We start from the raw sequence: 17,398 nt of genomic DNA, 5'->3' as shown, positions 1-17,398 counted from the left end.
AATTCGAGAAGTTAGTAAAAGTGCCGCGTAGCATGGCCCAAACACCGAAATACAGTTTGTTTTTTAAAGAAGCAATTTTCGTAAACTTACAACAGGAACAAATAGTGAAGAGCGAAAGAAACGAGTACACACTCCTAATATTGTGTAGGGGCCCCGCAAGCATATAGAAGCACAGCAACACGACGATTGCATGGACTCGACTAATGTCTGAAGTAGAATTATATATTAATACCTTCAACTGCTGACGGGTGTTGATATACACTCCTGCAAATGGAAAAAAGAACACTTTGACACCGGTGTGTCAGACCCACCATACTTGCTCCGGACACTGCGAGAGGGCTGTACAAGCAATGATCACACGCACGGCACAGCGGACACACCAGGAACCGTGGTGTTGGCCGTCCAATGGCGCTAGCTGCAGAGCATTTGTGCACCGCCGCCGTCAGTGTTAGCCAGTTTACCGTGGCATACGGAGCTCCATCGCAGTCTTTAACATTGGTAGCATGCCGCGACAGCGTGGACGTGAACCGTATGTGCAGTTGACGGACTTTGAGCGAGGGCGTATAGTGGGCATGCGGGAGGCCGGGTGGACGTACCGCCGAATTGCTCAACACGTGGGGCGTGAGGTCTCCACAGTACATCGATGTTGTCGCCAGTGGTCGGCGGAAGGTGCACGTGCCCGTCGACCTGAGACCGGACCCCAGCGACGCACGGATGCATGCCAAGACCGTAGGATCCTACGCAGTGCCGTAGGGGACCGCACCGCCACTTCCCAGCAAATTAGGGACACTGTTGCTCCTGGGGTATCGGCGAGGACCATTCGCAACCGTCTCCACGAAGCTGGGCTACGGTCCCGCACACCGTTAGGCCGTCTTCCGCTCACGCCCCAACATCGTGCAGCCCGCCTCCAGTGGTGTCGCGACAGGCCTGAATGGAGGGACGAATGGAGACGTGTCGTCTTCAGCGATGAGACTCGCTTCTGCCTTGGTGCCAATGATGGTCGTATGCGTGTTTGGCGCCGTGCAGGTGAGCGCCACAATCAGGACTGCATACGACCGAGGCACACAGGGCCAACACCCGGCATCATGGTGTGGGGAGCGATCTCCTACACTGGCCGTACACCTCTGGTGATCGTCGAGGGGACACTGCATAGTGCACGGTACATCCAAACCGTCATCGAACCCATTCCTAGACCGGCTGTTCCAACAGGACAATGCACGTCCGCATGTATCCCGTGCCACCCAACGTGCTCTAGAAGGTGTAAGTCAACTGGCCAGCAAGATCTCCGGATCTGTCCCCCATTGAGCATGTTTGGGACTGAATGAAGCGTCGTTTCACGCGGTCTGCACGTCCAGCACGAACGCTGGTCCAACTGAGGCGCCAGGTGGAAATGGCATGGCAAGCCGTTCCACAGGACTACATCCAGCATCTCTACGATCGTCTCCATGGGAGAATAGCAGCCTGCATTGCTGCGAAAGGTGGATATACACTGTACTAGTGCCGACATTGTGCATGCTCTGTTGCCTGTGTCTATGTGCCTGTGGTTCTCTCAGTGTGATCATGTGATGTACCTGATCCCAGGAATCAGTCAATAAAGTTTCCCCTTCCTGGGACAATGAATTCACGGTGTTCTTATTTCAATTTCCAGGAGTGTATATCAACAGGGATAGGTGAAAATGTGTTTGCCCCAACAGGGACTCGAAACCAGGATCTCCTGCTTACATGGCGTATGCTCTATCCATCCGAGCCACTGAGGGCACAGATGATAGCAAGGGTGCATGAACATCTCTCGCACGCCTCTCGCGAGACCCACATTCTCACCTTATATGTCCACACACTACATTCGTAGTGTCCCTACCCAACACAGTCATTACTCGTTGACGACATTCTTACCAAGTCCCGAAAGAGTTCGGGTAGAATGTGTGTATCCGCACAGAAGAAGAAGGTCATGACTGGTATTGCCAGAACTATATACCTATATGGATATGGTGTCTCTTCTTTCGGACATGTCGGACAGAACAGACACCATATCCATATAATGTCTAAAGTAGTGCTGGAGGGAAATGACACCATGAATCCTGCAGCGCTGCCCATAAATCCGTGAGAGTACGAGAGGGTGGAGATCTTTTCTGAACAGCGCGTTGCAATGCATCGCAGATATCCTCACTAATGTTCATGTTTGTTGAGTCTGGTGGCCGGTAGAAGTGTTTAAACTCAGAAGAGTGTTCCTGGAGTCACTCGCTAGCAGTTCTGGACTTCTAGGGTTTCTCATAGTCCTGCTGGAATTTCCTAAGTCCGTCGGAACGCAAAATGGGCATGGAAGAATGCAGGTGACCAGACAGGATCATTACGTGTGTGTCATCTGTCAGAGTCGTATCTAGACATATCAGGGGTCCCACATCACCCCAACTGCACACTTCCCAGACCACTACAGAGCCTCCGAACAGTCCCCTGTTGGCATGCAGGTTCTGTGGATTCATGAGGTTGTGTACATACCCGTACTTGTCCATTCACTAGACACAACTCCAAACGAGACTCGTCCGACCAGGAAACATGTTTCCAGTCATCAACAGTCCATTGTCGGTGTTGACGGGCTATGCAAGGCGTAAAGCTTTGTGTCATGCAGTTATAAAACGTACACGAGTGGGCCTTCAACTCTGAAAGACCATATCGATGATGATTCTTTGAATTGTTCGCACGCTGACACTTTTTCATGGCCCAGCATTGACGGCCCAGCATTGAAATCTGCAGCAATTTGCGGAAGGGGAACACTTCTGTCGTGTTGAACGATTCTCTTCCGTCTTCGTTGGTCCCGTTATTGTAGGATCTTCTTCCGGCCACAGTGTGGTCGGAGATTTGATGTTTTAGCGGATTCCTGATATTCAGGTACACTCATGAAATGGTCGTACGGGAAAATCCCCACTTAAGCACCATATCGTATATAATGTGTCAAATCGCTTGTGCGCCGTCTTTAACATCACTTCGAAACGCACTTAAATATTGGTAACCTGCCACTGTTGCAGCAGTAACCAATCTAACTACTGAGCCAGACATTTGTTGTCTTACACAGGCGTTGCCGAGCGCAGCGCCGTATCCAGCTGTTTACATATCTCTGTGTTTGAATACGTATGTCTATACTAGTGTCTTTGGTACTTCAGTGTAAATTTTACTACGGAAAATACTATTTTGGTTCTTTCACAAGAAGCAAGTTAGCTAAATAATACTTGACAAATTTTCAAAGTTTAATTTAGAGAAAAACTCGTATTCAATGTAATAAATAAGTCCTCGATGTGTGCTTATAATTCACGTGCCCAGCACCCATATCTTTCACAATAGGTCAAATTTCCTTCAAAAAATTCCCAACAAAACATGTTGATTTGAGAAACCTCATTTGGGGTATCAAGTGTGTCAGCTCATTCCAAACATCTGATTTCATTCTCGTTTGCAGTGTAGTTCTAGGAATTTTAAAACGTTCGGCATTTACGCTTTCTGACATTTCGCCTTCCACCACACTTGACACCATTAGCTTCATTGTCATATCAGACCACTGCCCTCTACATTCATTGCCAAGTTTGTTCTTGAAATCTGTTAACGTGCCGTAGAACAAAGGAAAGATTTCTTAGCTGGCTTGTACATAGTAACCTAGGTATGAACCGCGATGCCCGACTGACATTGCACGCTAAAACATGGCAGGAACAGAATACGGCCTGAGGAAACAGGATTTCATTGTTCCAATACAATCTATATATAATATGCAATATATATAATAAGCAACCAGTTGCATATAGGAAATTTAATTTCTTCACTGGTTAAATATTAATAATTGTGTCACAATATTGCCTCATAACTTCAACAGTGAAACCGATGCTCAAAATTAACACCGGTCGTCAGTATCGACACTCAAAAACAAATAACACAAAGTCTCTCTTTCTAACAAATGATGGAGTGATATCGGTTCGTTATTGCAAACGGCCTATCCGAGAAACACAAAGTGGCCGAAACTTCCCGGCGGCTCATGCTAAATTTGGTTCCCCTTTATGTTGCAGCAAACGTTGATGAACACATAATTTTGTAGTCCTTCTCATGCAGCTACACTTGTCAACAAGTTTGTTACCTTTATCTTTTCCTTGTTTCGTTCCTATCAAGTTTTACACAACAATTCGTCCAAGGAATAGAAGGCGCTGTCTATGAGAAATGTTTTTATCTTATTTTATTGGGGAAATGATGAAAAATTTTTGTTGCTATGTATTGAACTTCTTTCTGAGTCACTGACAGCTTCAATAATAAGTAATAAATGCCATTTTCTCCTCTAGTATTGCAGGTGTGGACATCACAAATATTCTCAAATTGTGATGGATTTTTATTTAACGAAATCATTAGCGAATATACACTCCTGGAAATGGAAAAAAGAACACTTTGACACCGGTGTGTCAGACCCACCATACTTGCTCCGGACACTGCGAAAGGGCTGTACAAGCAATGATCACACGCACGGCACAGCGGACACACGAGGAACCGCGGTGTTGGCCGTCGAATGGCGCTAGCTGCGCAGCATTTGTGCACCGCCGCCATCAGTGTGAGCCAGTTTGCCGTGGCATACGGAGCTCCATCGCAGTCTTTAACACTGGTAGCATGTCGCGATAGCGTGGACGTGAACCGTATGTGCAGTTGACGGACTTTGAGCGAGGGCGTATAGTGGGCATGCGGGAGGCCGGGTGGACGTACCGCCGAATTGCTCAACACGTGGGGCGTGAGGTCTCCACAGTACATCGATGTTGTCGCCAGTGGTCGGCGGAATGTGCACGTGCCCGTCGACCTGGGACCGGACCGCAGCGACGCACGGATGCACGTCAAGACCGTAGGATCCTACGCAGTGCCGTAGGGGACCACACCGCCACTTCCCAGCAAATTAGGGACACTGTTGCTCCTGGGGTATCGGCGAGGACCATTCGCAACCGTCTCCACGAAGCTGGGCTACGGTCCCGCACACCGTTAGGCCGTCTTCCGCTCACGACCCAACATCGTGCAGCCCGCCTCCAGTGGTGTCGCGACAGGCCTGAATGGAGGGACGAATGGAGACGTGTCGTCTTCAGCGATGAGACTCGCTTCTGCCTTGGTGCCAATGATGGTCGTATGCGTGTTTGGCGCCGTGCAGGTGAGCGCCACAATCAGCACTGCATACGACCGAGGCACACAGGGCCAACACCCGGCATCATGGTGTGGGGAGCGATCTCCTACACTGGCCGTACACCTCTGGTGATCGTCGAGGGGACACTGAACAGTGCACGGTACATCCAAACCGTCATCGAACCCATTCCTAGACCGGCAAGGGAACTTGCTGTTCCAACAGGACAATGCACGTCCGCATGTATCCCGTGCCACCCAACGTGCTCTAGAAGGTGTAAGTCAACTGGCCAGCAAGATCTCCGGATCTGTCCCCCATTGAGCATGTTTGGGACTGAATGAAGCGTCGTTTCACGCGGTCTGTACGTCCAGCACGAACGCTGGTCCAACTGAGGCGCCAGGTGGAAATGGCATGGCAAGCCGTTCCACAGGACTACATCCAGCATCTCTACGATCGTCTCCATGGGAGAATAGCAGCCTGCATTGCTGCGAAAGTTGGATATACACTGTAGTAGTGCCGACATTGTGCATGCTCTGTTGCCTGTGTCTGTGTGCCTGTGGTTCTGTCAGTGTGATCATGTGATGTATCTGACTCCAGGAATGTGTCAATAAAGTTTCCCCTTCCTGGGACAATAAATTCACGGTGTTCTTATTTCCATTTCCAGGAGTGTATATATACCTCTGCCCAAACATCTTCTTTTAACTTATTCTTTTATTCTTAAAGTATTGTACCACGTTCTCATTTACAAGCATAGCTACTTTGTACGAAATAGATCTGTAAGGTACAACATTGTTTTATTCGCATTAATCGTACATCATCATCGTCGTCATCAGGTAGTCCAGTAACAATTTGATACACATTAACTGCTTCAGTGTGAGCACTAGCTGTAAGAATGTTATCAGTCGTAATCCTGCTGTCTTGTTACATTGGAGTTGGAAAATTCACAACTGAGATCGATTTTAAACAATCAAATACCGTTTCATTTTTCCGTCAGTCCTTTAAAAATTTTGCGTTGAATGCCCCACAAAACTGCTATCTGCTTCTTCATGTCTGACAGATAGCTCAATAACGCATCTAGATTTCAGATAAAAAGCTGAAAGTTTCCTAGAGAGGATCTGTGGACTGTTGCAATTACGAGAGAAGTATTCTGCAGTAAAACCTGACAAGCACATGCTTTTTGGTCCTAATCTATAAAATGACTGCTTGTTTTAAGTATTTTGCATCTTCTCCTTTTTCCATGTTAACTCTGCATAAATATAATGGTAGTCTGTAATTTCTGATATGTAACTTCTCTATCCCAGTGGCTACATGGTGTTCAGAGATGCAAAGGACATCTAGGACTGCAGACATACATATACAAGACGCTTATCTATCTTGATTTTTAGTTCCCTAATGTTCTGGCAGAGCGAAATTATTTTACTATTCTGGAGACTGTTACATATGTTAAAGTCCTATGTTGTTCTAATTTCTTCAGAGATAGACTGGCTATAACATGAGTCTACCTTTTCTGTTCTCCAAATAGTTATGCTCTATAATTCTACAACAGACTGACGTCAGTGATGTAGGCCTATAACTACAGGCATTCAGTCCTACTACACATCTTGGAAAAGGGAATAACGTTTTCCTATTGCTAGGTATCATTTCATTGCTCCAGCGTTTCACGACAAAGTGCTGCTAGAAAGGGAGCAAGAGTGATTTTGGTCTCTGATTACTAAACTACGTATGGAGGAAGAAAGTAAGGGATATAAAAAACGAATGTGTGCTATTTAGATAGTCATCTCCTTTCTTACCGCAGAATGTTTGACACAAGGACCAACGATATGACAGAACAGAATATGTTACATGCTGACATACATTTTAAGCGAAGGGAAACAGAGAATGTCAATATAACTTCTTTGGTTTGGGAAGTAATTTTTTTAAACCACTACGCTAGGCGAGTACTACTAAGTTTTGCAGACGCACTCAATGTTTCACGCAGTAAGTGGCTCTCAATTTCCGTAACTGAAACTGTGATTTTGAAATTTTTTGAAGTTCACATACCATGTACAACCTGCTGTTCTCGTGTGCTTAAAAGGATAGCTACTTAATCTCAAGTTAAACAAGTTTTCTGAGAATCTGCAAGGACTGATCTGTCAAGTTATTGTAACATGTTCTGTGTTACAGATATGTAACAGTTCTTGCATTTGTAAGTCAGTGAATCGGTACCAACCTTCCACCATCCTGCACATTCCCTCCACACCGAAGATTATCAGTCATGTACACTCCTGGAAATGGAAAAAAGAACACATTGATACCGCTGTGTCAGACCCACCATACTTGCTCCGGACACTGCGAAAGGGCTGTACAAGCAATGATCACACGCACGGCACAGCGGACACACGAGGAACCGCGGTGTTGGCCGTCGAATGGCGCTAGCTGCGCAGCATTTGTGCACCGCCGCCATCAGTGTGAGCCAGTTTGCCGTGGCATACGGAGCTCCATCGCAGTCTTTAACACTGGTAGCATGCCGCGATAGCGTGGACGTGAACCGTATGTGCAGTTGACGGACTTTGAGCGAGGGCGTGTAGTGGGCATGCGGGAGGCCGGGTGGACGTACCGCCGAATTGCTCAACACGTGGGGCGTGAGGTCTCCACAGTACATCGATGTTGTCGCCAGTGGTCGGCGGAATGTGCACGTGCCCGTCGACCTGGGACCGGACCGCAGCGACGCACGGATGCACGTCAAGACCGTAGGATCCTACGCAGTGCCGTAGGGGACCGCACCGCCACTTCCCAGCAAATTAGGGACACTGTTGCTCCTGGGGTATCGGCGAGGACCATTCGCAACCGTCTCCACGAAGCTGGGCTACGGTCCCGCACACCGTTAGGCCGTCTTCCGCTCACGCCCCAACATCGTGCAGCCCGCCTCCAGTGGTGTCGCGACAGGCCTGAATGGAGGGACGAATGGAGACGTGTCGTCTTCAGCGATGAGACTCGCTTCTGCCTTGGTGCCAATGATGGTCGTATGCGTGTTTGGCGCCGTGCAGGTGAGCGCCACAATCAGCACTGCATACGACCGAGGCACACAGGGCCAACACCCGGCATCATGGTGTGGGGAGCGATCTCCTACACTGGCCGTACACCTCTGGTGATCGTCGAGGGGACACTGAACAGTGCACGGTACATCCAAACCGTCATCGAACCCATTCCTAGACCGGCAAGGGAACTTGCTGTTCCAACAGGACAATGCACGTCCGCATGTATCCCGTGCCACCCAACGTGCTCTAGAAGGTGTAAGTCAACTGGCCAGCAAGATCTCCGGATCTGTCCCCCATTGAGCATGTTTGGGACTGAATGAAGCGTCGTTTCACGCGGTCTGCACGTCCAGCACGAACGCTGGTCCAACTGAGGCGCCAGGTGGAAATGGCATGGCAAGCCGTTCCACAGGACTACATCCAGCATCTCTACGATCGTCTCCATGGGAGAATAGCAGCCTGCATTGCTGCGAAAGTTGGATATACACTGTAGTAGTGCCGACATTGTGCATGCTCTGTTGCCTGTGTCTGTGTGCCTGTGGTTCTGTCAGTGTGATCATGTGATGTATCTGACTCCAGGAATGTGTCAATAAAGTTTCCCCTTCCTGGGACAATAAATTCACGGTGTTCTTATTTCCATTTCCAGGAGTGTATATATACCTCTGCCCAAACATCTTCTTTTAACTTATTCTTTTATTCTTAAAGTATTGTACCACGTTCTCATTTACAAGCATAGCTACTTTGTACGAAATAGATCTGTAAGGTACAACATTGTTTTATTCGCATTAATCGTACATCATCATCATCGTCATCAGGTAGTCCAGTAACAATTTGATACACATTAACTGCTTCAGTGTGAGCACTAGCTGTAAGAATGTTATCAGTCGTAATCCTGCTGTCTTGTTACATTGGAGTTGGAAAATTCACAACTGAGATCGATTTTAAACAATCAAATACCGTTTCATTTTTCCGTCAGTCCTTTAAAAATTTTGCGTTGAATGCCCCACAAAACTGCTATCTGCTTCTTCATGTCTGACAGATAGCTCAATAACGCATCTAGATTTCAGATAAAAAGCTGAAAGTTTCCTAGAGAGGATCTGTGGACTGTTGCAATTACGAGAGAAGTATTCTGCAGTAAAACCTGACAAGCACATGCTTTTTGGTCCTAATCTATAAAATGACTGCTTGTTTTAAGTATTTTGCATCTTCTCCTTTTTCCATGTTAACTCTGCATAAATATAATGGTAGTCTGTAATTTCTGATATGTAACTTCTCTATCCCAGTGGCTACATGGTGTTCAGAGATGCAAAGGACATCTAGGACTGCAGACATACATATACAAGACGCTTATCTATCTTGATTTTTAGTTCCCTAATGTTCTGGCAGAGCGAAATTATTTTACTATTCTGGAGACTGTTACATATGTTAAAGTCCTATGTTGTTCTAATTTCTTCAGAGATAGACTGGCTATAACATGAGTCTACCTTTTCTGTTCTCCAAATAGTTATGCTCTATAATTCTACAACAGACTGACGTCAGTGATGTAGGCCTATAACTACAGGCATTCAGTCCTACTACACATCTTGGAAAAGGGAATAACGTTTTCCTATTGCTAGGTATCATTTCATTGCTCCAGCGTTTCACGACAAAGTGCTGCTAGAAAGGGAGCAAGAGTGATTTTGGTCTCTGATTACTAAACTACGTATGGAGGAAGAAAGTAAGGGATATAAAAAACGAATGTGTGCTATTTAGATAGTCATCTCCTTTCTTACCGCAGAATGTTTGACACAAGGACCAACGATATGACAGAACAGAATATGTTACATGCTGACATACATTTTAAGCGAAGGGAAACAGAGAATGTCAATATAACTTCTTTGGTTTGGGAAGTAATTTTTTTAAACCACTACGCTAGGCGAGTACTACTAAGTTTTGCAGACGCACTCAATGTTTCACGCAGTAAGTGGCTCTCAATTTCCGTAACTGAAACTGTGATTTTGAAATTTTTTGAAGTTCACATACCATGTACAACCTGCTGTTCTCGTGTGCTTAAAAGGATAGCTACTTAATCTCAAGTTAAACAAGTTTTCTGAGAATCTGCAAGGACTGATCTGTCAAGTTATTGTAACATGTTCTGTGTTACAGATATGTAACAGTTCTTGCATTTGTAAGTCAGTGAATCGGTACCAACCTTCCACCATCCTGCACATTCCCTCCACACCGAAGATTATCAGTCATGTACACTCCTGGAAATGGAAAAAAGAACACATTGATACCGCTGTGTCAGACCCACCATACTTGCTCCGGACACTGCGAGAGGGCTGTACAAGCAATGATCACACGCACGGCACAGCGGACACACCAGGAGTGTATTTGGTGGAATCTGCAATTCAGAGACACGTTTCGGTAGTGATCTTGGGTAATAGTAGACATAAAGTGCTGACTGATCAGACATTACGCTGAGTCGGGAAAGATCAGCAGTTGCACCATATGACAGTACACTCCCCGTAGAAACACTTAGAAACTTTACACTGTGAAATTTTATCTTAACTTAGAATTATAAATCTCATCCGAGTACCATAATACACACAGGGATCAAAACAAAAATGGTTCAGTGTTGTGCTCACAATGGAGGGTCAAGTCAACATCTGCAGCTCACAGACCTGGAACCTGAAATAAAAATAGCACAGTCACTCACACATTCATATAGGTTCACACATTTCGTATGCATAATGATGCAAGAATTACTATGGCGGTACAATTAATCGAAAACTCACTTTAACAAGTACTGCTGAATTAGTCACTGTGATGGAATGCGCTACTAGTAATTAAGATGCTGAAAATCTCCATAAGCGTAATGCAGCATATGCAGATTGCTCTGGTGTATAAATAAGCCTTCTATTCATACTGCTGACGCGTGTATTAGCACGGCAGAATAAAACAGCAATTAGTGGCTGGTGTTGTTAAATAGTTAATTCAGTACAGAGGAACAGGTAGCAATTTAAATTATGATTCTCTAATCACATACAGTGGACCTATTCTGACAGCAAAAAATGTTTAAAAGAGTTGTCCGGGATTTTAGTATTTAACTGTGACCTGACCTAGATTAGCTACGACGTGCCGCCGCCGTTTCACGCTATGCAACGGTGTTTGCTACCAACGCCACTCGTACACTGAGCTCACTCTCTCAACCGGCTTGTGCAGACAACATTCAGGCTATCCACATCAGTCAGGGACAACCGATAAGAACATTTGTTATTCCTATCGTAGTTATACTTTTCCAACCAAGTTAGACAGCTATGTCGACTGTCGATGCTAAATGGTTACTACTACTACTACTACTATCTAGTATACATCTGCACTTCGAAAGCTTATGCGATCCTGTCTGTTAGATAACTGCACCTGATTTTTTTACAATTCATTCTATGAATTTAAATTCACAATTTGAGCAACACGTATTTCTCAGTACAGTTATAGAATTTTCGAATAATATCACTATACAAAAGAAAAATACAATCAAATACACAATACAGAACTACGTGTAGGAGTATGGATGTTACAACCGTTAACGAACGTCAGCCCTACTTAGGACATTAGCTTACATGTCCGCGAAGTTAAAATTAATTGCAGCTGTAGTTACACAATCTGATCAAAGGTATCTATTGGATTAGGGATGTGTTCACCCGTCTCCTTCATCACGGTTTTCATTGTGCTGGAGACACTTTCAGTGAGGCGTCTGAATATCTGTGGAGTAGTGGCATCTCATTCTTCCGCAAGAACCGTAACCAGAGAAGGTAGTGGTGCTGGACGATGTGATATGGAAAGAAGTCCACGTTGTAACTCATTAAAATGGTACTCCATTTGGTTCAGGTCAGGACATGGTGGCAGTCCGCAGACCATGCCCCACATATACTGCCTTGTGGTAGGGCTTTTTGTCATGCAGATAAAAACATCGTTTCCGAACTGTTGCTCTACTGTACCCAGTACAAAATGTTACAAAGTGTCTTCATATGTTTCCGCATTTAGCAATGAGAGGACAAACCCTAACCACAAAAAACACCCTCATACCTTAACACTACCTCCTCCCCACTTCAATGTTGGTACTACATACGAAGGCAGGCAATGTACTCCAGGTATTCGCCAAACCCAGACCCTACCGAGAACAGTTATCCACTGTCCAGTGGAGTTGCTCTATACGCCACCTCAAGCGTCGCTTAGCACTGGCTCCAGAAATTGTGGCTTATGAAGAACTGAACTCCCTAACCACAGTCACTCAGTTAGCTGGACCGCTAGTAACACTTTGGAACCCACGAGTCATTCCTTCCGCTCATTTCATGTGATTTTTTTACAGCCACCAAGCCATTAGTGTATAGATAAGTGCGTAACAAAAAGCTGGAAGGAGTCAACAAATAAAACGAAAAATGAAAAATATGTGAAATCTTACGGGACTTAACTGCTATGGTCATCAGTCCCCTAAGCTTACACTCTACTTAACCTAAACTATCCTAAGGACAAACACACACACACCCATGCCCGAGGAAGGACTCGAACCTCCGCCGGGATCAGCCGCACAGTCCGTGACTGCAGCGCCCTAGACCGCTCGGCTAATCCAGCGCGGCGAAAAATGAAACACAAAGGAATAAAACATAATGGAATCAAAATCAGCTACCTCACCTTTGCGTATCACCATGCAAGTTTTGCCAAAAGATAATGAAACAGTCACAAAACTAACCCTCTTCGAGAGAATATTATAGACAGCATGCCTACAAATATTCGCATCCAAACAGCTGAAAACTGATTTTAGAAAAATTAACAAAGTTGAAATTACCAAGGAGGAACCATTCAAATCATAGGATCCGACAAAGGAAACACACAACGCCGTATCGCAGAAAAGAAAATCGCTTATCAACTCCCGCCAAATTTGGGGTCCCGTTTCACCGCATGCTGTGCACGATGAGACACTGTACTCGCTGTATCTGACTGTGCGGCGTGAATTCATAAAGACTTTAACTCTTGGTCCGTTCTTCTTCGAAAAGACGAGCTGTCGGGCTTATCACGACGTCTGCACATTATCGTGACCTCCTTGTACGGTGTCTGATCCCTGCGTTGGAAGAGCGCAACTGTGGGGAAACTACTGTTTTCGTACAAGACGGGGCAACATTTCAGGTGGCTCGCCCAGTGAAAGACCTTCCACGAGTGTGTTACGTCCGGAGGTTTTCCAGATGCATGGCGTACACTATCATCTGCTCTGAACCATGTGACTTTTGCCTCTGTGGAATATCTCAAATAACACGTTTACCCGGGACGTTTTCAGTCTTTCTCTCATCTGAAGACCAGTACACAGGAACAGGTTGCTCATTTCCCTAAATTGCTGTGAACAGCTGTGGATCACTTCGTTTTACGAATGCAGCACGTTGTCGTCGTTAGCCTTAAGTGGTAGTTTATAATAAAATCAGCGTTATGCCTTTCTCACTTGTTTGACCTTTCCTGCGCATATTCTATTCCTAATCCATAACTATACGTATTTCTTGCATTTACAGCGCCAGATTTGCACCTGGTGGCCAATACTGGAACTGAAACTTCCTGGCAGATTAAAACTGTGTACCAGACCGAGACTCGAACTAGGGACCTTTGCCTTCCGCAGGCAAGTGCTCTATCACCTGAGCTTCCTACCAGGGAATTTCATATCAGCACACATTCCGCTGCAAAGTGAAAATCTCATTCTGGAAACATCCCCCAGCCTGTGGCTAAGCCATGTCTCTGCAATATCCTCTCTTCCCGAAGTGCTAGTTCTGCAAGGTTGTCAGGAGAACTTATGTGAAGTTTGGAAGGTAGGAAACGAGGTACTGGCAAAATTAAAGCTGTGAGGACGGGTCGTGAGTCGTGCTTGGGTAGATCAGATGATAGACAGTCGCCTCTCAGCCGTGTTGCGAAGTGGACGTTCGCGGGGCTCTGTGCGGCGTTCCGCAAGCGGGCCGTTGTTTACTCGCACGGGTTCAAAAATGGCTGTGAGCACTATGGGACTTAACATCTACGGTCATCAGTCCCCTAGAACTTAGAACTACTTAAACCTAACTAACCTAAGGACATCACACAACACCTAATCATCACGAGGCAGAGAAAATCCCTGACCCCGCCGGGAATCGAACCCAGGAACCCGGGCGGGGGAAGCGAGAATGCTACCGCACGACCACGATCTGCGGACTACTTGTACGGGTACTAGTACTGTAAGCTAATCACCTAGAACGACGATATACGTTTTATTATAGAAAAGGCACGATTAAATTAACGATCCATGCTCAGTACGCAAGACCTAAGGCATACGAAGTAGAGCGTTTCCGGCGTAAAGTAATGCACGTCGATCCACATGAACTTCTCAGTGTACATCTTTCGATTATAGCCAGCACAGTTTACTTCTTATTTGTCGATGAAACAGCGTGCGACCGGCTTATTCGCCGTTCCACCGATGGAAATCGTTTCTATCACTCGGACGGCAACGTGGGTTTAATGACTGTCGACCATGCAGGACTCGGCGTTCAGAACATACAAATATTGGAGCTGCCTTCTGAAGTTCCGGCTACGCTTGTCGTGAACGCGCTGCGGCCTTACGTGGAAGAAAAGTGGCATACGTTCGAGATGTATCCAATTCTGTCTGGAGTGCGTCAGGTGTGATTCGAACTGCGAAAACACATCCCATCGTACTACGTGACACTGTACTCGCTGTCGAGCGATCGTTATTTATGACGCTCAACCGCGGGTTGTTCAGGGTGCGGGCACGACGGGCATGTACGCTCTGAATGCCTGCAGAGACTCCTCGTCCAGATATCACGTGCAGATATGACGCCTATATCGCAACCGACGACGCTGCCTGTAACATACGTTGAGGCAGCGAGGACATGAACAACGCGGACGTTGCTCCGTACCAGTTACCTACACCCGCGGAACCGGTCTCCGAGCCCACGACGACGCAGCCTCCATCGGAACCGTCGCCGTGCTCGACAGCAGTGACCACGTCTGCACTCCAGCCGTGTGAGGAAGGAGAGCATCAAAGATCGACTCGAGCTCGGACACCCTGGAGCTGCGGCAGGTGCCTTCTTTTTGTCGTGATCCACAGAACGCGGACACGCATTCCCGCAAGCAGAAGTCGCCCAAACGAGGAAAGAAGAGGAGTCAGTCTGCAGGAAATGCTTCGCGAGATGGTGACACGTTGCAACTTTCCTGATTCGTTGGTGGCAACGTCCGCCCTAGGACAAAGCCACATTAATAATGCTCAACTCACCGACGAGCCCCCTAACGATTTTGCGGCTAAGACACCAGATGAACGTCGTGCGTCGCCTAGCGTACCATACCTCCAGCTTGGTGTTTGGACGTCCGAGATGGAGATGGAAAGAATGAAATCAGACTCGAGCGACAATCTGATGCCCACGGCTGGCGGATTGGCGGACGGGCATCTTGTCTCTGCCCATCAATATTATACACGGTACGGATGGCAGGGACGATCGGACGGGCGACATGGTGCTTACTGGCTTAAACGACTGCAGGATACCTCATCGTACTATGCAATGATCGAGGTATATCGGATAGGTACAATCAGTGTCAACATCATTAGTTCCAGTATCAAACCCCAGCTGTTAAAGGACATGATTCGGGTCCGGGCACTAATATCGTGCTTCTTCAAGAGGTACGGCCTGATCTGGATGTTTAGGGATACGCGTCTTACGTCAACCCAACTTCCGACGGTGTGGTAGTACGGGCATACTACTACGTGATGGCATCAAACCATCGGATATTCAGTATTTGCCGTCATCGAGAGGCATTGCGCTCACCATCGGCGAAATCAACCTTGTGAATCTGTATGCCCCATCTGGTACTGCGAACCGTCGAGAATGAACACAATATTATTGGACTGAGGTAGCTTCAATGTTTCAAGGCGCTACAGAGCACATCGTAGTGGGCGGGGACTTCGACGGCGTCTTACGCCCTAAGGATCAGATCCCTCACCGTGTCCCATGTCCAGCCCTTCAAGCTAAGGTCAGGGATCTCGCTATGCATGATACACGGAGACTCATCCACGGTGACCGACGCGCGTATACTCACTTCACCAGACACTCGGCCAACAGGTTGGACAGACGTCTCCAGAAGTCTCAGGGCAGCAACTGTCGGTGCTGAGCTGTGGCCCACTGCATTCACCGACCATCAGGCCTTTTTCCACCCCGTGACTCTGCCACGACAGCAGACGAGCCGTAGTAGAGGACTTTAGACTCTTAACGTCAACATTCTACGGGGAGAAGATTGCCGTGTAACCGTCACTACTACCTGGCACACCAGGATGGTAGACCTGCTGCACTAAACCAGCTTTTCGCCGCACGCGTATGAACGACACAGGGCACTTTGGCCCCGATCGAGTCTGAGTTTTACTACACTGTCTTGCGAGAACTAGAGCCGGAAAAACGTTCGCCAGAGGGCCAAACTGTCATCCACGGGAAACAGGCACGGCTTGTGCAGATCACAACTCACCGATTGGACGGCAGGTGGGTTCGGGCGAGACTAGATGATTCCATCCCAGAGCAACATGCTTCTCTTTATCACGTCGTCAGGGAACGGACATCGTAAGAGACGAACCATTACGGCTGTTATTTCGGCTGACGGACAACGTGCAGAGACACACAACGCCATATCCCGTGTCCTCACTGATTATTACCGTACTCTCTATCTAGCAGGTCAACGGCGTGACAATGACGTTGAGGACGCCCTGCACGACCTGCCACATCGGGGAAGGGTGCGGGCAGACGCCACATTTCTAGAGGCCGTCACGTGGGTGAAATGCGTGTATACCTGTCGCGGGGCGCGAGAAACAAATCTCCTGGACCCGATGGTCTAGCGCTTGAATTTTATAACACCTTTTCTTACCTGATGGGGGAATTTTGACGACAGATGTGCTGCAAACTCCTGAAACTCCTGGGTCCATACTTTCGCCCCCCCCCCCCCCCCGCCCCACGTCCCCGCCGCCACCGAATTTTTGGAAGCCATGATCATCCTTATGCCAAAACCAAAGTGGGGGGAGGGGGTGCAAACCGCAAGACATCCGGCGTTATTGAATGAGGATTACAAGCTGACCGCCTGCATTCTTCTCGTTCGGCTCCTCGATGTTGTCAAAGATGCCATTCATGCCGACCAAACTTGTCTGGGAGGTGGCAGTAATACACACAAGGCATTAAGCTCTTATAGAGTTGTGGTGGCTTTAATGTCGGCATGCCGC

At 47.1% G+C, this 17,398-nt stretch overlaps 1 protein-coding gene across 1 annotated transcript in view; it reads left to right on the top strand.

The window, feature by feature from the left end:
* The window catches only part of LOC126310273 (lachesin-like), a 1,180,447-nt gene that overhangs the window by 1,057,460 nt on the left and 105,589 nt on the right, over nt 1-17,398 (top strand). The gene's annotated exons all lie outside the window — the stretch shown is intronic.

Source organism: Schistocerca gregaria, chromosome 1, assembly GCF_023897955.1.
Source record: "Schistocerca gregaria isolate iqSchGreg1 chromosome 1, iqSchGreg1.2, whole genome shotgun sequence".
Taxonomy (NCBI): Eukaryota; Metazoa; Arthropoda; class Insecta; order Orthoptera; family Acrididae; genus Schistocerca; species Schistocerca gregaria.
This window is presented reverse-complemented; position numbering and strand designations above follow the sequence as displayed.